The sequence below is a fragment of the Manis javanica genome, chromosome 2 (genome assembly GCF_040802235.1).
Source record: "Manis javanica isolate MJ-LG chromosome 2, MJ_LKY, whole genome shotgun sequence".
Classification (NCBI taxonomy): Eukaryota; Metazoa; Chordata; class Mammalia; order Pholidota; family Manidae; genus Manis; species Manis javanica.
Window position 1 is genome coordinate 33,259,128 of NC_133157.1, and position 16,952 is coordinate 33,276,079.

Sequence of the window (16,952 nt, forward strand, 5' to 3'; positions counted from 1 at the left end):
TTAAAACAACCCATTCCTGGGGACTGTTCACATCCCATATGTTCTTTTAACAGTAAATAGTCTGTAGTTGTAAGATTTTGGAACGCTACAATTTGCACTTCTCCTAATTCTTGGTTGAGATCTAACAGTTTAGATCCTGTCAAATTTGTTGTTTTGCTGTATGCACAGGCCAGCTTAGATATCTCCTTCTTCATTCCCATGGCAAGTCCAGGAACTGGTGGGATGAGTGCATCTACACCTGTAGCAGTGCATGGATCTTTGTTGGGGTTTTTTGATGGTCATCTTCTGGCATGAGTCTTCCTGAGAGTGCTGATGTTGGAAGTTCTTTTTCATATTGTATCTTAGTTCATTTTCGGGGTAGCCAAATTAGACTTTGATCCTCTGTATAAACACAAACAGACCCTTTGCCTACACTTTTATATGCCCTTTATACCATTGTGTAGAACTCATTGGAGGTCACCACACAGGAACTGCTTTTTTTTTCTTATCATTAATCTACACTTACATGACGCATATTTTGTTTACTAGGCTCTCCCCTATACCAGGTCCCCCCTATATACCCCTTTACAGTCACTGTCCATCAGCATAGCAAAATGTTGTAGAATCACTACTTGTCTTCTCTGTGTTGTACAGCCCTCCCTTTTCTCCCACTCCCCATGCATGCTAATCTTATAGCCCCCTTTTTCTCCCCCTCCCTTATCCCTCCCTACCCACCCATCCTCCCCAGTCCCTTTCCCTTTGGTACCTGTTAGTCCATTCTTGAGTTCTGTGATTCTGCGGCTATTTTGTTCCTTCAGTTTTTCCTTTGTTCTTATACTCCACAGATGAGTGAAATCATTTGGTATTTCTCTTTCTCTGCTTGGCTTGTTTCACTGAGCATAATACCCTCCAGCTCCATCCTTGTTGCTGCAAATGGTAGGATTTGCCCTTTTCTTATGGCTGAGTAGTATTCCATTGTGTATATGTACCACATTTTCTTTATCCATTCATCTATCGATGGACATTTAGGTTGCTTCCACTTCTTGGCTATTGTAAATAGTGCTGCGATAAACATAGGGGTGCATCTGTCTTTCTCAAACTTGATTGCTGCGTTCTTAGGGTAAACTCCTAGGAGTGCAACTCCTGGGTCAAATGGTAAGTCTATTTTGAGCATTTAGATGTACCTCCATAATGCTTTCCACAATGGTTGAACTAATTTACATTCCCATCAGCAGTGTAGGAGGGTTCCCCTTTCTCCACAGCCTCGACAACATTTGTTGTTGTTTGTCTTTTGGGTGGCAGCCAACCTTACTGGTGTGAAGTGATACCTCACTGTAGTTTTAATTTGCATTTCTCTGATAATTAGTGATGTGGAGCAGCATCTTTTCATGTGTCTGTTGGCCATCTGTATTTCTTTTTTGGAGAACTGTGTGTTCAGTTCCTCTGCCCATTTTTTAATTGGATTATTTGATTTTTGTTTGTTGAGATGGGTGAGCTCTTTATATATTTTGGATGTCAAGCCTTTCTCAGATCTGTCATTTACAAATATATTCTCCCATACTGTAGGGTTCCTTTTTTATCTATTGATGGTGTCTTTTGCTGTACAGAAGCTTTTCAGCTTAATATAGTCCCACTTGTTCATTTTTGCTGTTGTTTTCCTTGCCTGGGGAAATATGTTCAAGAAGAGGTCACTCATGTTTATGTCTAAGAGGTTTTTGCCTATGTTTTTTTCCACAAGTTTAATGGTATCATGACTTACATTCAGGTCTTTGATCCATTTTGAGTTTACTTTTGTGTATGGGGTTAGACAATGGCCCAGTTTCATTCTCCTACATGTAGCTGTCCAGTTTGGCAGCACCATCTGTTGAAGAGACTGTCATTTCGCCATTGTATGTCCATGGCTCCTTTATCAAATATTAATTGACCATATATGTTTGGGTTAATGTCTGGAGTCTCTAGTCTGTTCCACTGGTCTGTGGCTCTGTTCTTGTGCCAGTACAAAACTGTCTTGATTACTATGGCTTTATAGTAGAGCTTGAAGTTGGGGAATGAGATTCCCCCTACTTTATTCTTCTTTCTCAGGATTGCTTTGGCTATTCGGGGTCTTTGGTGTTTCCATATGAATTTTTGAATTATTTGTTCCAGTTCATTGAAGAATGTTGCTGGTAATTTGAGAGGGATTGCATCAAATCTGTATATTGCTTTGGGCAGGATGGCCATTTTGACAATATTGATTCTTCATATCCACGAGCATGGGATGAGTTTCCATTTGTTAGTGTCCCCTTTAATTTCTCTTAAAAGTGACTTGTGGTTTTCAGAGTATAGGTCATTCACTTCTTTGGTTAGATTTATTCCTAGGTATTTTATTCTTTTTGATGCAATTGTGAGTGGAATTGTTTTCCTGATTTCTCTTTCTATTGGTTCATTGTTAGTGTATAGGAAAGCTACAGATTTCTGTGTGTTAATTTTGTATCCTGCAACGTTGCTGTATTCCGATATCAGTTCTAGTAGTTTTGGGGTGGAGTCTTTAGGGTTTTTTATGTACAATATCATGTCGTCTGCAAATACTGACAGTTTAACTTCTTCTTTACCAATCTGGATTCCTTGTATTTCTTTGTTTTGTCTGATTGCCGTGGCTAGGACCTCCAGTACAATGTTAAATAGCAGTGGGGAGAGTGGGCATCCCTGCCTAGTTCCCGATCTCGGAGGAAAAGCTTTCAGCTTCTCGCTGTTCAATATAATGTTGGCTGTGGGTTTATGATATATGGCCTTTATTATGTTGAGGTACTTGCCCTCTATTCCCATTTTGCTGAGAGTTTTTATCATGAATGGATGTTGAATTTTGTCAAATGCTTTTTAGCATCTGTGGAGATGATCATGTGGTTTCTGTCTTTCTTTTTGTTGATGTGGTGGATGATGTTGATGGATTTTCAAATGTTGTACCATCCTTGCATCCCTGGGATGAATCCCACTTGGTCATGGTGTATGATCCTTTTGATATACTGTTGAATTTTGTTTGCTAATATTTTATTGAGTATTTTTGCATCTACATTCATCAGGGATATTGGTCTGTAATTTTCTTTTTTGGTGGGGTCTTTGCCTGGTTTTGGTATTAGGGTGATGTTGGCTTCATAGAATGAGTTTGGGAGTATTCCCTCCTCTTCTATTTTTTGGAGAACTTTAAGGAGAATGGGTATTATGTCATCTCTGTGTGTCTGATAAAATTCCGAGGTAAATCCGTCTGGCCCCAGGGGTTTTGTTCTTGGGTAGTTTTTTGATTACCGTTTCAATTTCTTTGCTTGTAATTGATTTGTTTAACTTTTGTGTTTCTTCCTTGGTCAGTCTTGGAAGGTTGTATTTTTCTAGGAAGTTGTCCATTTCTTCTAGGTTTTCCAGCTTGTTGGCATATAGGTTTTCATAGTAGTCTTTAATAATTCTTTGTATTTCTGTGGAGTCTGTCGTGATTTTTCCGTTCTCATTTCTGATTCTGTTGATTTGTGCTGATTCTCTTTTTCTCTTAATAAGTTTGGCTAGAGGCTTATCTATTTTATTTTCTCAAAGAACCAGCTCTTGGTTTCATTGATTTTTGCTATTGTTTTATTATTCTCAATTTTGTTTATTTCTTCTCTGATCTTTATTATGTCCCTCCTTCTGCTGACTTTAGGCCTCATTTGTTCTTCTTTTTCCAGTTTCGATAATTGTGACATTAGACTATTCATTTGGGTTCATTCTTCCTTCTTCAAGTGTGCCTGGATCACTATATACTTTCCTCTTAAGACTGCTTTCGCTGTGTCCCACAGAAGTTGGGGCTTTGTGTTGTTGTTGTCATTTGTTTCTATATATTCCTTGATCTCTATTTTAATTTGTTCATTGATCCATTGATTATTTAGTAGCATGTTGTTAAGCCTCCATGTGTTTATGAGCCTTTTTGTTTTCTTTGTAGAATTTATTTCTAGTTTTATACCTTTGTGGTCTGAAAAATTGGTTGGTAGAATTTCAGTATTTTGGATTTTGCTGAGGCTCTTTTTGTGGGCTAGTATGTGGTCTATTCTGGAGAATGTTCCAGGTGTAGTTGAGAAGAATGTACATCCTGTTGCTTTTGGATGTAGATTTCTATAGATGTCTATTAGGTCCATCTGCTCTACTGTGTTGTTCAGTGCTTCCGTGTCCTTACTTATTTTCTGCCCGGTGGATCTATCTTTAGGGGTGAGTGGTGTGTTGAAGTCTCCTAAAATGAATGCATTGCAGTCTATTTCCCCCTTTAGTTCTGTTAGTATTTGTTTCACATATGCTGGTGCTCCTGTGTTGGGTGCATATATATTTAGAATGGTTATATCCTCTTGTTGGACTGAGCCCTTTATCATTATGTAGTGTCCTTCTTTATCTCTTGTTACTTTCTTTGTTTTGAAGTCTATTTTGTCTGATATTAGTACTGCAACCCCTGCTTTCTTCTCACTGTTGTTTGCCTGAAATATGTTTTTCCATCCCTTGACTTTTAGTCTGTACATGTCTTTGGGTTTGAGGTGAGTTTCTTGTAAGCAGCATATAGATGGGTCTTGCTTTTTTTATCCATTCTATTACTCTGTGTCTTTTGATAGGTGCATTCAGGCCATTTACATTTAGGGTGACTATTGAAAGATATGTACTTATTGCCATTGCAGGCTTTAAATTCGTGGTTACCAAAGGCTCAAGGTTAGCCTCTTTAGTATCTTACCGCCTAACTTAGCTTGCTTATTGAGCTGTTATATACACTGTCTGGAGATTCTTTTTTTCTCTCCCTTCTTATTCCTCCTCCTCCATTCTTCATATGTTGGGTGTTTTGTTCTGTGCTCTTTCTAGGAGTGCTCCCATCTAGAGCAGTCCCTCTAAGATGTCCTGTAGAGGTCGTTTGTGGGAAGCAAATTCCCTCAGCTTTTGCATGTCTGGGAATTGTTTAATCCCACCATCATATTTAAATGATAGTCGTGCTGGATACAGTATCCTTGGTTCAAGGCCCTTCTGTTTCATTGCATTAAATATATCATGCCATTCTCTTCTGGCCTGTAGGGGTTCTGTCGAGAAGTCTGATGTTAGCCTGATGGGTTTTCCTTTATAGGTGACCTTTTTCTCTCTAGCTGCCTTTAAAACTCTTTCCTTGTCCTTGATCTTTGCCATTTTAACTATTATGTGTCTTGGTGTTGTCCTGCTTGGATCCTTTCTGTTGGGGGTTCTGTGTATTTCTGTGGTCTGTTCGATTATTTCCTCCCCCAGTTTGGGGAAATTTTCAGCAATTATTTCTTCCAAGACACTTTCCATCCGTTTTTCTCTCTCTTCTTCTTCTGGTACCCTTATAATATAGATATTGTTCCTTTTGGATTTATCACAGAGTTCTCTTAATTTTGTTTCATTCCTGGAGATCCTTTTATCTCTCTCTATGTCAGCTTCTATGCGTTCCTGTTCTCTGGTTTCAGTTCCATCAATGGCCTCTTGCATCTTATCCATTCTGCTTATAAATCCTTCCAGAGTTTGTTTCATTTCTGTAATCTCCTTTCTGGCATCTGTGATCTCCCTCCGGACTTCGTCCCATTTCTCTTGCATATGTCTCTGCATCTCTGTCAGCATGTTTATGATTTTTATTTTGAATTCTTTGTCAGGAAGACTGGTTAGGTCTGTCTCCTTCTCTGGTGTCTCTGTGATCTTGGTTTGCCTGTAATTTTGTCTTTTCCTGGTGATAGGAATAGTTTGCAGAGCTGGGACTAGTGACGGCTGGAAGAACTTCCCTTCTTGTTGGTTTGTGGCCTTCCTCTCCTGGGAGAATAGCGATCTCTAGTGGCTTGTGCTGGGTAGCTGTGCACAGACAGGGCTTCTGCTTCCTTCCCGGCTGCTATTGAGTGTATCTCTGCTGTTGCCATGGGGGTGGCCTGGCTCGGGCTGCTGCTCCAAAGTGGTGGAGTTGCATTGGAGGGGGAGCGACAGGGAGGCTATTTATCTCTGTAAGGGGCCTCCATGCTCCCTGCTGCCCAGGGGATTAGAGTGCCCAGAGATCCTGGGATTCCCTACCTCTGGACTAAGAGTCCCGCCCTGCCCCTTTAAAACTTCCAAAAAGCACCCGCCAAAACAAAACAATGACAACAGAAAAAATTTTAAAAAATAAAAATAAAAATGGCCGCTCGTTTTTCTTTATTCTCTGGTGCCAGCCTCGGGCACCCGCTCACCAGACTTGCTCCCTTGTTTCCCTAGTATTGGGGTCCCTATCCCTTTAAGACTTCCAAAAAGCACTCACCAAAACAAAACAACAAAAAAAAAAGAAAGAAAAAAAGAGAAAAAAGTGGCCGCTTGCGTTTCTTTTGTTCTGTGGCACCAGTCTCCGATACCCGCTCGCCAGTCTTGCTGCCCTGTTTCCCTAGTAATGGGGTCCCTGTCCCTTTAAGACTTCCAAAAAGCACTCACCGCCACAAAACAACAACAACAACCAAAAAAAAAAAAAAGTTGGCCGCTTGCTTTTCTTTTGTCCTCTGGCGCCGGCCTCCGGTACCCGCTCACCGTTCTTGCTGCCCTGTTTCCCTAGTATCCAGGGCCCTGCACATGCACTGTGTCTGTGCTCTGGTCCGGATGGCTGGTGCTGGGTGTTCAGCAGTCCTGGGCTCCTTCTCCCTCCCGCTCAGACCTCTCTCCTCCCGCCAGGAGCTGGGCAGAGGGGCGCTCGGGACCCGCGGGGCTGGGGCTTGTATCTTACCCCCTTTGCAAGGTGCTGGGTTCTCGCAGTTGTGGATGTGGTCTGGATGTTGTCCTGTGTCCTCTGGTCTCTATTTTAGGAAGAGTTGTCTGTGTTATATTTTCATAGATATATGTGGTTTTGGGAGGAAATTTCCGCTGCTCTACTAACGCTGCCATCCTGGCTCCGCCCTGCCCTACTGAGTCTCTTTTTGTGGCCTAGTATATGATCTATTCTTGAAAATGTTCCATGTGCACTTGAGAAGAATTATATCCTGCTGCTATTGGTTGTAGAGTTCTGTAGATTTCTGTTAGGTCCATCTCTTCTAATGTGTTGTTCAGTGCCTCTGTGTCCTTACTTATTTTCTGTCTGGTTGATCTGTCCTTCAGTGTGAGTGGAGTGTTGAAGTCTCCTAGAATGAATGCATTGCATTCTATTTCCCCTTTTAATTCAGTTAGTATTTGTTTCACATACGTAGGTGCTCCTGTGTTGGGAGCATAGGTATTTATAATGGTTATATTTTCTTGTTGGATTGACCTCTTTATCATTATGTAATGTCCTTCTTTGTCTCTTGTGACTTTCTTTGTTTTGAAGTCTATTTTGTCTGATGCAAGTACTGCAACTCCTGCTTTTTTCTGTCTATTAGTTGCATGAAATATCTTTTTCCATCCCTTCACTTTAGGTGTGTATGTCTTTGGGTTTAAAGTGAGTCTCTTGTAGGTAGCATATAGATGGGTCTTGTTTTTTTATCCATTCAGGGGCTCTATGTCTTTTGATTTGTGCATTCAGTCCATTTACATTTAGGGTGATTATCGATAGGTATGTACTTATTACCATTGCAGACTTTAGATTTGTGGTTACCAAAGGTTCAAGCATAACTTTCTCACTATCCAGAAGTCTAACTTAACTCACTTAATATGCTATTACGGACACAATGTAAGGGTTCTTTTCTTTTTCTCCTCCTTTTTCTTCCTCCTCCATTCTTTATATATTAGGTATCATTCTGTACTGTTTGTCTATCCTGTGATTGACTTTGGGGATAGTTAATTTAATTTTGCATTTGTTAGTAATTAACTGTTCTACTTTCTTTGCTGTGGTTTTATTACCTCTGCTGATAGCTATTAAAACTTAGGAACACTTACATCTATAGCAGTCCCTCTAAAATAAACTGCAGAGATGGTTTGTGGGAGTAAATTCTCTCAGCTTTTGCTTATCTGGAAATTGTTTAATCCCTCCTTCAAATTTAAATGATAATCTTGCTGGATAAAGTAATCTTGGTTTCAGGCCCTTCTGCTTCATGGCATTAAATACATCATGCCACTCCCTTCTGGCCTGTAAGGTTTCTGCTGAGAAGTCTGATGTTAGCCTGATGGGCTTTCCTTTGTATGTGATCCTATTTCTCTCTCTGGCTGCTTTTAACAGTCTGTCCTTATCCTTGATCTTTGCCATTTTAATTACTGTATGTCTTGGTGTTGTCTTACTTGGGTCCCTTGTGCTGGGAGATCAGTGGATCTCCATGGCCTGAGAGACTATTTCCTTCTCCAGATTGGGGAAGTTTTCAGCAATTACCTCCTCAAAGACACTTTCTATCCCTTTCTCTCTCTTCTTCTTCTTCTTGTATCCCTATTAATGCGAATATTGTTCTGTTTGGATTGGTCACACAGGTCTCTCAATATTCTTTCCTTCTTAGAGATCCTTTTTTCTCTCTTTGCCTCAGCTTCTTTGTATTCCTCTTCTCTAGTTTCTACTTCATTTATCATCTCCACCATATCCAATCTGCTTTTAATTCCCTCCATTGTGCTCTTCAATGATTGGATCTCCTACCAGAATTCATTCCTGAGTTCTTTTTGTACCTTCATTAGCATGTTCACGATTTTTATTTTGAACTCCCTTTCAGGAAGATTCATGAGGTCCATGTCATCTTTCTCAGGAGTTATATTAATTTTACTCTGTACCAGGTTCCTTTGGCATTTCATGTTTGTGTATGGCGCCCTCTAGTGTCCAGAGGCTCTACTCTCTGGAGCTGCTCAGCCCCTGAAGCAATATCGGGGGTTGCAGGGGAGTGGGATTTGTGCCTGGGGGAAGAAAGAGCTGTTTCCTGCTTCCCGGCTGCTATGCTTGTCTCCACTGCCTGAACCAGTGGGCTGAGCACACAGGTATTAGCTTTTGTCCCAGAGCAGCTGGATATGGATCCCTGCTTTCCACAAGCAGCTGGAATCTCAGTCTCTCCAGGAATTCTGCCCGTCTTAGTTTTCCAACCCCATAATCACAAGAGTACCATGAAAGCACCATGAAATGTAGGTTTGTGCTCCCAGAGCAGATCTCCTGAGTTAGGTATTCAGCAGTCACAGGCCTCCACTCCCTCCCTGCTCAGTTTCTCTTCCTCCCACCAGTGAGCTGGGGTAGGGGAAGGGCTTGGGTCCCGCCACGCCACAGCTTTGGTACATTACCCTGTTCCATGAGGTCTGCTCTTTTCTCCAGGTGTATGCAGTCTGGTGCAGTCCTCTTTCCTGTTGTTCTCTCAGGATTAGTTGTATTAATTATATTTTCATATTATATGCGGTTTTAGGAGGAAGCCTCTGTCTCACCTCTCATGCTGCCATCTTTAATCCTTTTGGTTGTGGGTGAAAGTCTTTTTTATGTCCATGACCCACAACTTATGGCTGCAACAGATACTGAATAGAAGCCCTCTACTTGACCCCCAAGTTATGGCCAATGGCTAAAATTTTATGGTCTATAAAACTCATAAACATTCACCAATGTTATTAACTTTTTAAATAAGTAAAACTCAATTTTAAAAGGTTAGATATTCCAAGGTACCTAACAAACAGTTCCATAAGAAAAAGAAAAAAAACACAAGCTCTGCAATGAGAGTTTGTGCTGGCACAAGGTAATCAGATTTCACAGTTCAGGCAATTCAAAATTAATACATTGTGATTTCAAAACTGATTAAGAACCCTTCACTGACAATGTAGAAAATGTAGAGAAATGAGAACAAAAACATTTTTGTAGGTTTGCATATACCTCTATCAATTAGATAATCAGAATGGTTCTTGAAAAGTTAAGCCAGACACTTAAGGCAGTGGTGGTTGTAATACACAGAACAAACCATTAAGTAATGTCAGCTTTTTTTCTTATGATTCTACTTAAAATGTGAGTGACCACTTATTTCAAATAATTTTTACTAAAACCTAAAATAAGAATAAATTACATAAGGACTAAATTCTATTGAGATGACTATGATTTTACAACCCTTCAATAAAAAAAATCACTGGAGGTTAATGAACTGAGAAAGCATTAAAGATAGAACAACTTTAACTGTGTCTGCTCCTATTTACCTACTGCCACTGAAAGCCTTTAAATACAACCACGTTAACAAGGAATTGATTTCAAATCACAGTCTATATAGACCAAGTTCTATGTAGCACTATCTTTGAAAGCTGAAAATATTTTCAATTCAAGAAACTCACAGGTATTAGTTTATCTGAAATGTCTAAAGCATCCTCTGAACTCTTTTGCTTATGCTCTTTTTAGGTCACAACAAAAGTAAACAACTGATAAATGTTTCTTGAAATTGGCAGTGATCTCCCCTAGGCCCAGGTATCACATGTCCCTGTATACCCCCAGCACTTAGGATCTATCTCTTCAAGCAGGAAGGCAGCAAATTTACTTTCTTCTCTATCTATTAACTAGACATTTAAAAAAATTTACTTCCTACCTGATGTCTTATAATGCATCATGACTGAAATGTAAACACTGGCCTTTCTATTCAGACTTTTATACTTTGGTAACAGTGGACTTACCCCTGATGTCTTTGGCATCATTGCTTCTTCCCATCAAATAGAATTCTTTGTTGGGAACAAGATCAACAAAATGGGCAAGGTGGTCGAACATGGCAAAAAAAGCTGAAATGGCAGCTATATCCCAGGTGTCTTCTCAGTTGAAGCCATGTACCTCAAGCACTTCTGAAATGGTTATCTTTTCTGTCATCAGCTCAGGAAATAAGAAGTGCAAACTCCAGAACTGCCTTTTGCCAAACAGGGAGTTCAGACCTCCTCCAGTTAACACAACCTGCAAGAAAACACATAGTCAGAAGCAGAATTTCTATTCATCACTATACAGCCAATAACACACAAGACCTAACAAAGGAGGCATTAATGGGAAAAAAAGAAAAACAAGGTTAGAGTAAAGAGGCAAAAGGCCAAAATCAATGTTCCAGATGGTTGAGTATCTTGGTCAAGTTCAGTTGAATCCAAACCTGGAACTCTGGCTCAGCACCACCTCTGGCAAGAAGACTTCTTTGCTTACTCCAACTACAAGCACTGCTAAACAGCTATGGCATCAAAAACCTCAGAACAAAGGTACAGAAACTCTAAGTACATAAGGGCTCTAAATCCCAACCTTTTCATATGAAAAAAAAATGAAGCTCAGATAATGATATTCCTTTGTCCCCAATTAATCCCAAACAAGACATAGTATTTGCAAAATAGGTGATACTTAGCAATTACTATGTGCTAAGTATGTGATCAATGCTTCATATTCATTATCTTATTTAGTTCTTATAAAAATTCTAGGAAGTAGTATTTTTTAAATTGTTTTTAATTTTTTATTTTTTGGAAGTAGTATTTTTATTATCACCCTCATTTTATTGGCAAAGAAACAGAAGCACAGAGAGGTGAAGTGACTTCCCCAAGGTCACACAGCTAGAGTGGCAGAGCTGGAATCTGAGTCCAAGTGTATTGGATTCCAGAGACTATACTAATATTCATTGTCCTTGCTGAAGCACAATACTGGAAACCACTAAATGTCTAAAAATAGAAGAGTAGTTCAGCAAACCCTGGTGTAAGAGCATACCCTATGGTCACTTAGGAGGCAATGCCTGAGAAACTAATCTGGGAGCAAAGGTCTGGCAGTTAGGCAGGAGGCTCTCAGCTGGGAAAAGGGGATGCTATACCTATCTTGAAGTTACCTTCAGGCTGGCAACAGAGGCCCTCAGGGAACAGTTTGCAAAGTCTCCACTTGGATGATATCAGGGGCGAAAGTTGTCAGGTGGGAAGACATAACTTTCAACCTCAGGAATAAATACAGAGAACAGATGTTTCTGTTCACTGGCCCAGAGCGTCAAGATTCCATTGCAGGGATCAGTAGGACTTTGTGAGTGTGGTGACAAACCCATGTTCATTGTGTCCATTTCTCTGGGAAAAAATTAGCGTGACCTCTGACACTCAAAAGGCCTGACTTTGGATGAAGCCAGGAGAGGGTAAGCTTTTGGCTGGGGGATGGAGATCCATTTCACAACCAGTGTTGATGCGAAAGAGTGAATTGAGCAGTTCCAATATGAGAGGCAGAGAGGCCCAGACTTGGGGCTAAGAGCAATAATTTGGGCCCATTAGGAATAATTAGTGGACTTAATTCATATTGTAAAAAGCAAACAGTATGATGTAGCAGAAAGAGTGAGAGCTTTGAAAATAGACTCTGCCACATTGTAGTTGCATGTCCCATGGAAAGCTGCAGCTCTGAACCTCAAAGGTAAAATGGTTATAATAAGGCTCAATTTAAAGGGTGAGCTGTGTGCATTCAAGAGAATGTCTGCCAAGTATCCAGTACCAGGTCTGGTACAAAGCTGGGGCTCAGCTAAGCCCTACTTCCAAACAGCACATACACACAGAAGCAGATGGGCAGTGATGCAGACTGGAACTCAAGCAATGAGAAAAGCTGGAAATACGTGCTCTCTCCACCATTCTGTAGCATGGGCTCCGCTTCCTTCAGGTATGAAGAGGCCCGGAAGCACAGCAGAGGCAGGCACTAACCTGGTCAGAGAGCAACAGGTTCTTTGAGTAGACCCTGTATCGGTCACTGTGTCCAACCACACTGTTTGGACATCTGTTGGCCACGCTGCTCACCCCAATGATGAGTTCCTTGACAGCTCTGCTGAGGCACCTGGGGAAGAAAGGGAGAGGAGACCTGTCCACAAGCCCTGGATAGCAGCTCAGAAGAACCTCATGCTCAGCCATATTTCAGCAGCAGAACTGCCACCCACATGCCTGCCCATTCACTTCTGCATCCATTCCCAGTCACTCACTACTTGGTACTAGTTTATTTTTTTGTCATTTTATTTGTTATACTTAATACTTTCTGAAGGTAACTTGTTCTTTATTTTGTTTAGTTGTTCATTGTGTTCTCCTTTCTAGAATGTTTGAAAATCTAGACACTTTTCTGACTTGTTCACCACTCTATCCCCAGAGGAGTGCTTGACATATGGCGGTTGATCAGAAAGAGTATGTTGAATGAATTACTAAAATCCAAGGAACATTTTCTGAGGCCATCAGGTATTGAACTAACACTTTCAAAAGAGGAGGGAAAAGATGAGGCTTCCTAACTTCAGGGCCCTCCCTATTCCTTGGGGTTAAGGACAAGCAGGGAAGGAGAATCCACTTTGATACCTGGCGCCATGGAATCTCACTTAATCCTCACATCAGCACTGCAGAATGGGTATTAATACCATTTTACTAGTACGAAAACCAAGGCTTTGACATTTAAGTACTTTGTTGAAGTTCACATGCATTATTTATGGCAGAACTCAGATGTCAATACAGGATGTGTCTCTTCTCACTAGGGCAGAGAAGCTGACGAGGTCCAAGCATTCCTCTTGGGTATTACCCTTGCCTACATGCTCATCCTGGCTCAGCGCTGAGAGAAAGAAAGGGGCACCTGAAGGCATACATCCCTTCCCTCTAAGCTCAAGACATGGAAGTCACACACATCACTTCCATTTACATCCCATTTTTGGTTAGAATTTTGTCATATCATCACATCTAGCTGCACAGGAAGCTATGTGGCCATGAGTTCAGCTAAAATAAACAGATTCAGTTACTGAAGAGGGGAAAGCCGGTACTGGGAGACCATCTGTTGCAGTGACTCTCCATGCCCTGACACCAACCTGCCTTCCCAGACTCATTTCCCTCAGCCCCTCTGTATGTTCTGTTTGAGTTGCAGTGGGTTACATTTTATTCTCCAATGCAATAAGGTCTCATGATTTTTCTCCTCTTTTACTTTGATCACACTTTACTGTACCCTGGATGCTTTTCTCCTAGGGTACATGGGGACTGTTAGGTGAGAAAGAGAGAGAAAAATATCTTGTCTAAACCAATATATCTTTGTGTGTGGATAAAAGCAACCTAACCTGAATCCTAAGTAAGAAATGCATGACTGCCAGGCTAAAGTCCCTGAGCTTTATTCAGGGCACTGTAGGGAGCTATAGAGGGCTCTTAAGCCCAAAGTAAGAACGGTGAGCCAGAGTTATTATCTAACTTATTCCAGTTCTCCACCTGTAATAATAAAGTTACATTCAGACCTCAGACTAGAATCCAGAGGATGTCTCAGTCTACTAGTCCTCCTGAGCTTCTCCCTAGCACCACAGGGATCTGAGATTATGTGGGAAGGAACTCTAGCAAGCAGGTACCTGGATCTCACCCAGGAACATTCAGTATCATTTTTAGGTTTACCTGTTTCCTTGTTGCAGAAGACACTGTAATAGGCCAAGAAACTCTGAACTCCAGTAGCTGGTGAGATAACATTTTAAATACCTTTGGTAAAAATTCTGTCTGCAGCAAAGGAAAAACTCCAGAGTAATATAAAATGAAAACTAAGAGCTGAATAGACAAACGGTCATCCCTAAATTGTCTGCTGAATGCTAGATGCAATTTTAGGAAGGCCATAGCCTTGGGGTCAAAGTACAACCCACACATACCTTCACCTTTTTGGGTATTGTGTTACTTCTAAAGGTGAATGTGATTTCTCTTTGATAAGTCATTTTATGAAATTTAGAGAATGAATGTTACAACTAAACAAATGACACTTCTTAGAATTTATGTTTTGCTGATTTACTATCTTTTCACAGAGGGGCTGGTAGTGCTCATTTATTTCTAAGAACTAAGCCTTGATATAGTAAAATTCTTTGTAAAGTTCTTTCATACATCCAATCTCATTCCTTCTCTATGACTGCAGATAAGGAAACTAAGGCATAGAGGAGAGTGACTTGCTCAAGGCCATCCCGAAAGTAAAAGGCAGCCTTAGAATTTTGACATTGGGTCTTTAGTCTGTTTGCCAATGGGATTCTATGGCACAGAACTATTGGCTGCTGTGCAGCTGCCATTTCTTCCCTCCTCCCGTGACAACAGACCCTGGATACTGTTCATATTTCAAGGATGGTTAAACTCTTCCCCAACTCCACTGGGTGAATCCTGATTGGTCTACACCAATTATGGTGAGTCTATCCCACTTCTCAGTGATTGGCCTATGAATCGGCATGTGACACCATTCCCCCAGTAAGAAATGACAAGAGAATCAGCTAGGAGCCTTCTTCTCTTTCCGAAAGGATTATGAGGAAGGGGTGTGACCTCCTAGCCCTTTCAGGAGTTGTGCAAGGATGTAATGTTTGCTGCTGCTATGGCCATCTAGTGACCAGGAGGGGACAAGTCTGAGCACAGCGTCATCACATGGAGGAAGACACAGCCAAAACAGGCGAATTACCTGATCCTTGATGATAACAAGGAGACACTGAATTAAAAAACCCAGGAATCACTGTCTCTGGACCTGCTGCTAAGTGAGACGTTGAATTGTCCTTATTGTTACACCAACTGAATTGGATTTTCTGTTACCTGTAACTGAAAGCACCCTAACTCATAATAGGTGCTTAGGTTCATTCCTGGGCTAGAAGACATACTATGAAGAACCATTATTTACATCAGCCAGGGCAGGGGTCGGGAGGAGGAGCAGGTGAATGTGGTGCTGAGGGAGACGCTGAGTGCACCAAACCTTTCCCACCAGAGCACTTGGGTTTTTACCTTTTTTGTATAATAGATTTTCAGACAATATTTTATTTGGGAAAAAATCTACAAAATTCTACCATCAAGTTTGAAAAACAAAAGTTAAGAGTAAATGTCTATGCTTGAAGAAGAATCTTATACTTTGACACCAGTGTTAAAAAATACCCTCAGGAAATAATCCAGGGATGTTAAAAAACAATATATACACAACCATCTGTTACAAGTTCTAAATGTCCAAGACTGGAAGATGGTGAAATAAAGTAAAATATCTCTATTATACAATGATATATCATACAGCCACTAAAAATAATGATGTTTTGAACTAGAAAAAATGTTCATGGTAACACAATCTCATTAAAAAAAGAGACACATGTATTTATACAAGGAAAATAGGGAAAAATAAAACACCTAATGATAAAAGTGGCTAACTTTGGTGGAATCAGGTCATTTTTATTATTTTTGAATTTTCTGCTTATTTAGTTTTTCCAATTTTTCAACATATAATTACAAAAGGAAGCAAAGTACCTCTGACACTTGTTTAAGCAGCTGGCACATAATGATTTTATTTCCACACCACATTACAGTACTAAATGGAACTACAGAACACATCTCAGTTGCAGGTGGCCAGAGGATTGAGGGACCAAAGAAGAATCCCATAATGTAAGAGGCTGTCTAAGATGAGAGAGAAAAAATGTATGTTCTTCTGATTGGGATACAACTGGACCCAAAAGAAGGGTTTGCTCACAGTGGGAATCTGGGGAGACTGAGGCAACCAGTTCCAGGAATCCTACTCTAGCTGACAAAGGTCTGACTGGCTGTGACTCCCTGCATGAGATGAGTTTCTCACCTTCTTTTCTGTCTCCTCCATGAGCTATACAATGTCAAAAGGCAGACAAGATTTACCTGCAGTCACTGATTTTCCCAGGCCACGTAGGGATAGCTCAGTTGTGTGGAAATATGCATGTGATACGTGGATATTTGCAGAGAAAAAAGTCTAGGGAGAAATACATACCAAAATGTTAACATCTATTCATTCATTAGGTAGTAGCTATTTCGCGCCTGACCCTGGGCTCTACAAAGAATAAGAACTGGCTGACAGCCTAGCAAGGGAGACAAGTAGGGGCAAGACTAATACCTTTTGTTTATTTTCTTTTATTGTTCTCTGTTTTCCACAACGTGAATAGATAGATATCTTCTTAGCAACAACAGAATAGGTTACTTTTTAAAAGGAAACTACTTCTTCTGAGGGCGGAGTCGAAAGGAACTGCTAATTCACGAAGCCCCTCCGCTGTTTCCGAGGATCCCCGGAGCCCTGCGTGGGAGCCCCCGTCCTGTATCCCTCAGTGCGCCCCAAGACGCCGGAAGTAGATGTTCTGAGATCGATTCAAGGTCACAGCTGCGTGTTTCTCGTACAGATTTGCTCACCGACGACAGGATAGTGGTCGGCCAGA

General features: G+C 40.8%; 1 long non-coding RNA gene across 1 annotated transcript; it reads right to left on the bottom strand.

Moving 5' to 3' along the window:
- Positions 1 to 6,576: 6,576 nt before the first annotated feature.
- On the bottom strand, positions 6,577 to 16,766 carry LOC140847320 (uncharacterized). The gene is made up of 4 exons (XR_012127272.1): positions 16,637 to 16,766; positions 16,405 to 16,495; positions 12,484 to 12,613; positions 6,577 to 10,744 (listed from the first exon to the last, which is right to left on the bottom strand). It is a non-coding gene; the product is annotated as an uncharacterized lncRNA (long non-coding RNA).
- Between the last annotated feature and the right edge of the window lie 186 nt (positions 16,767 to 16,952).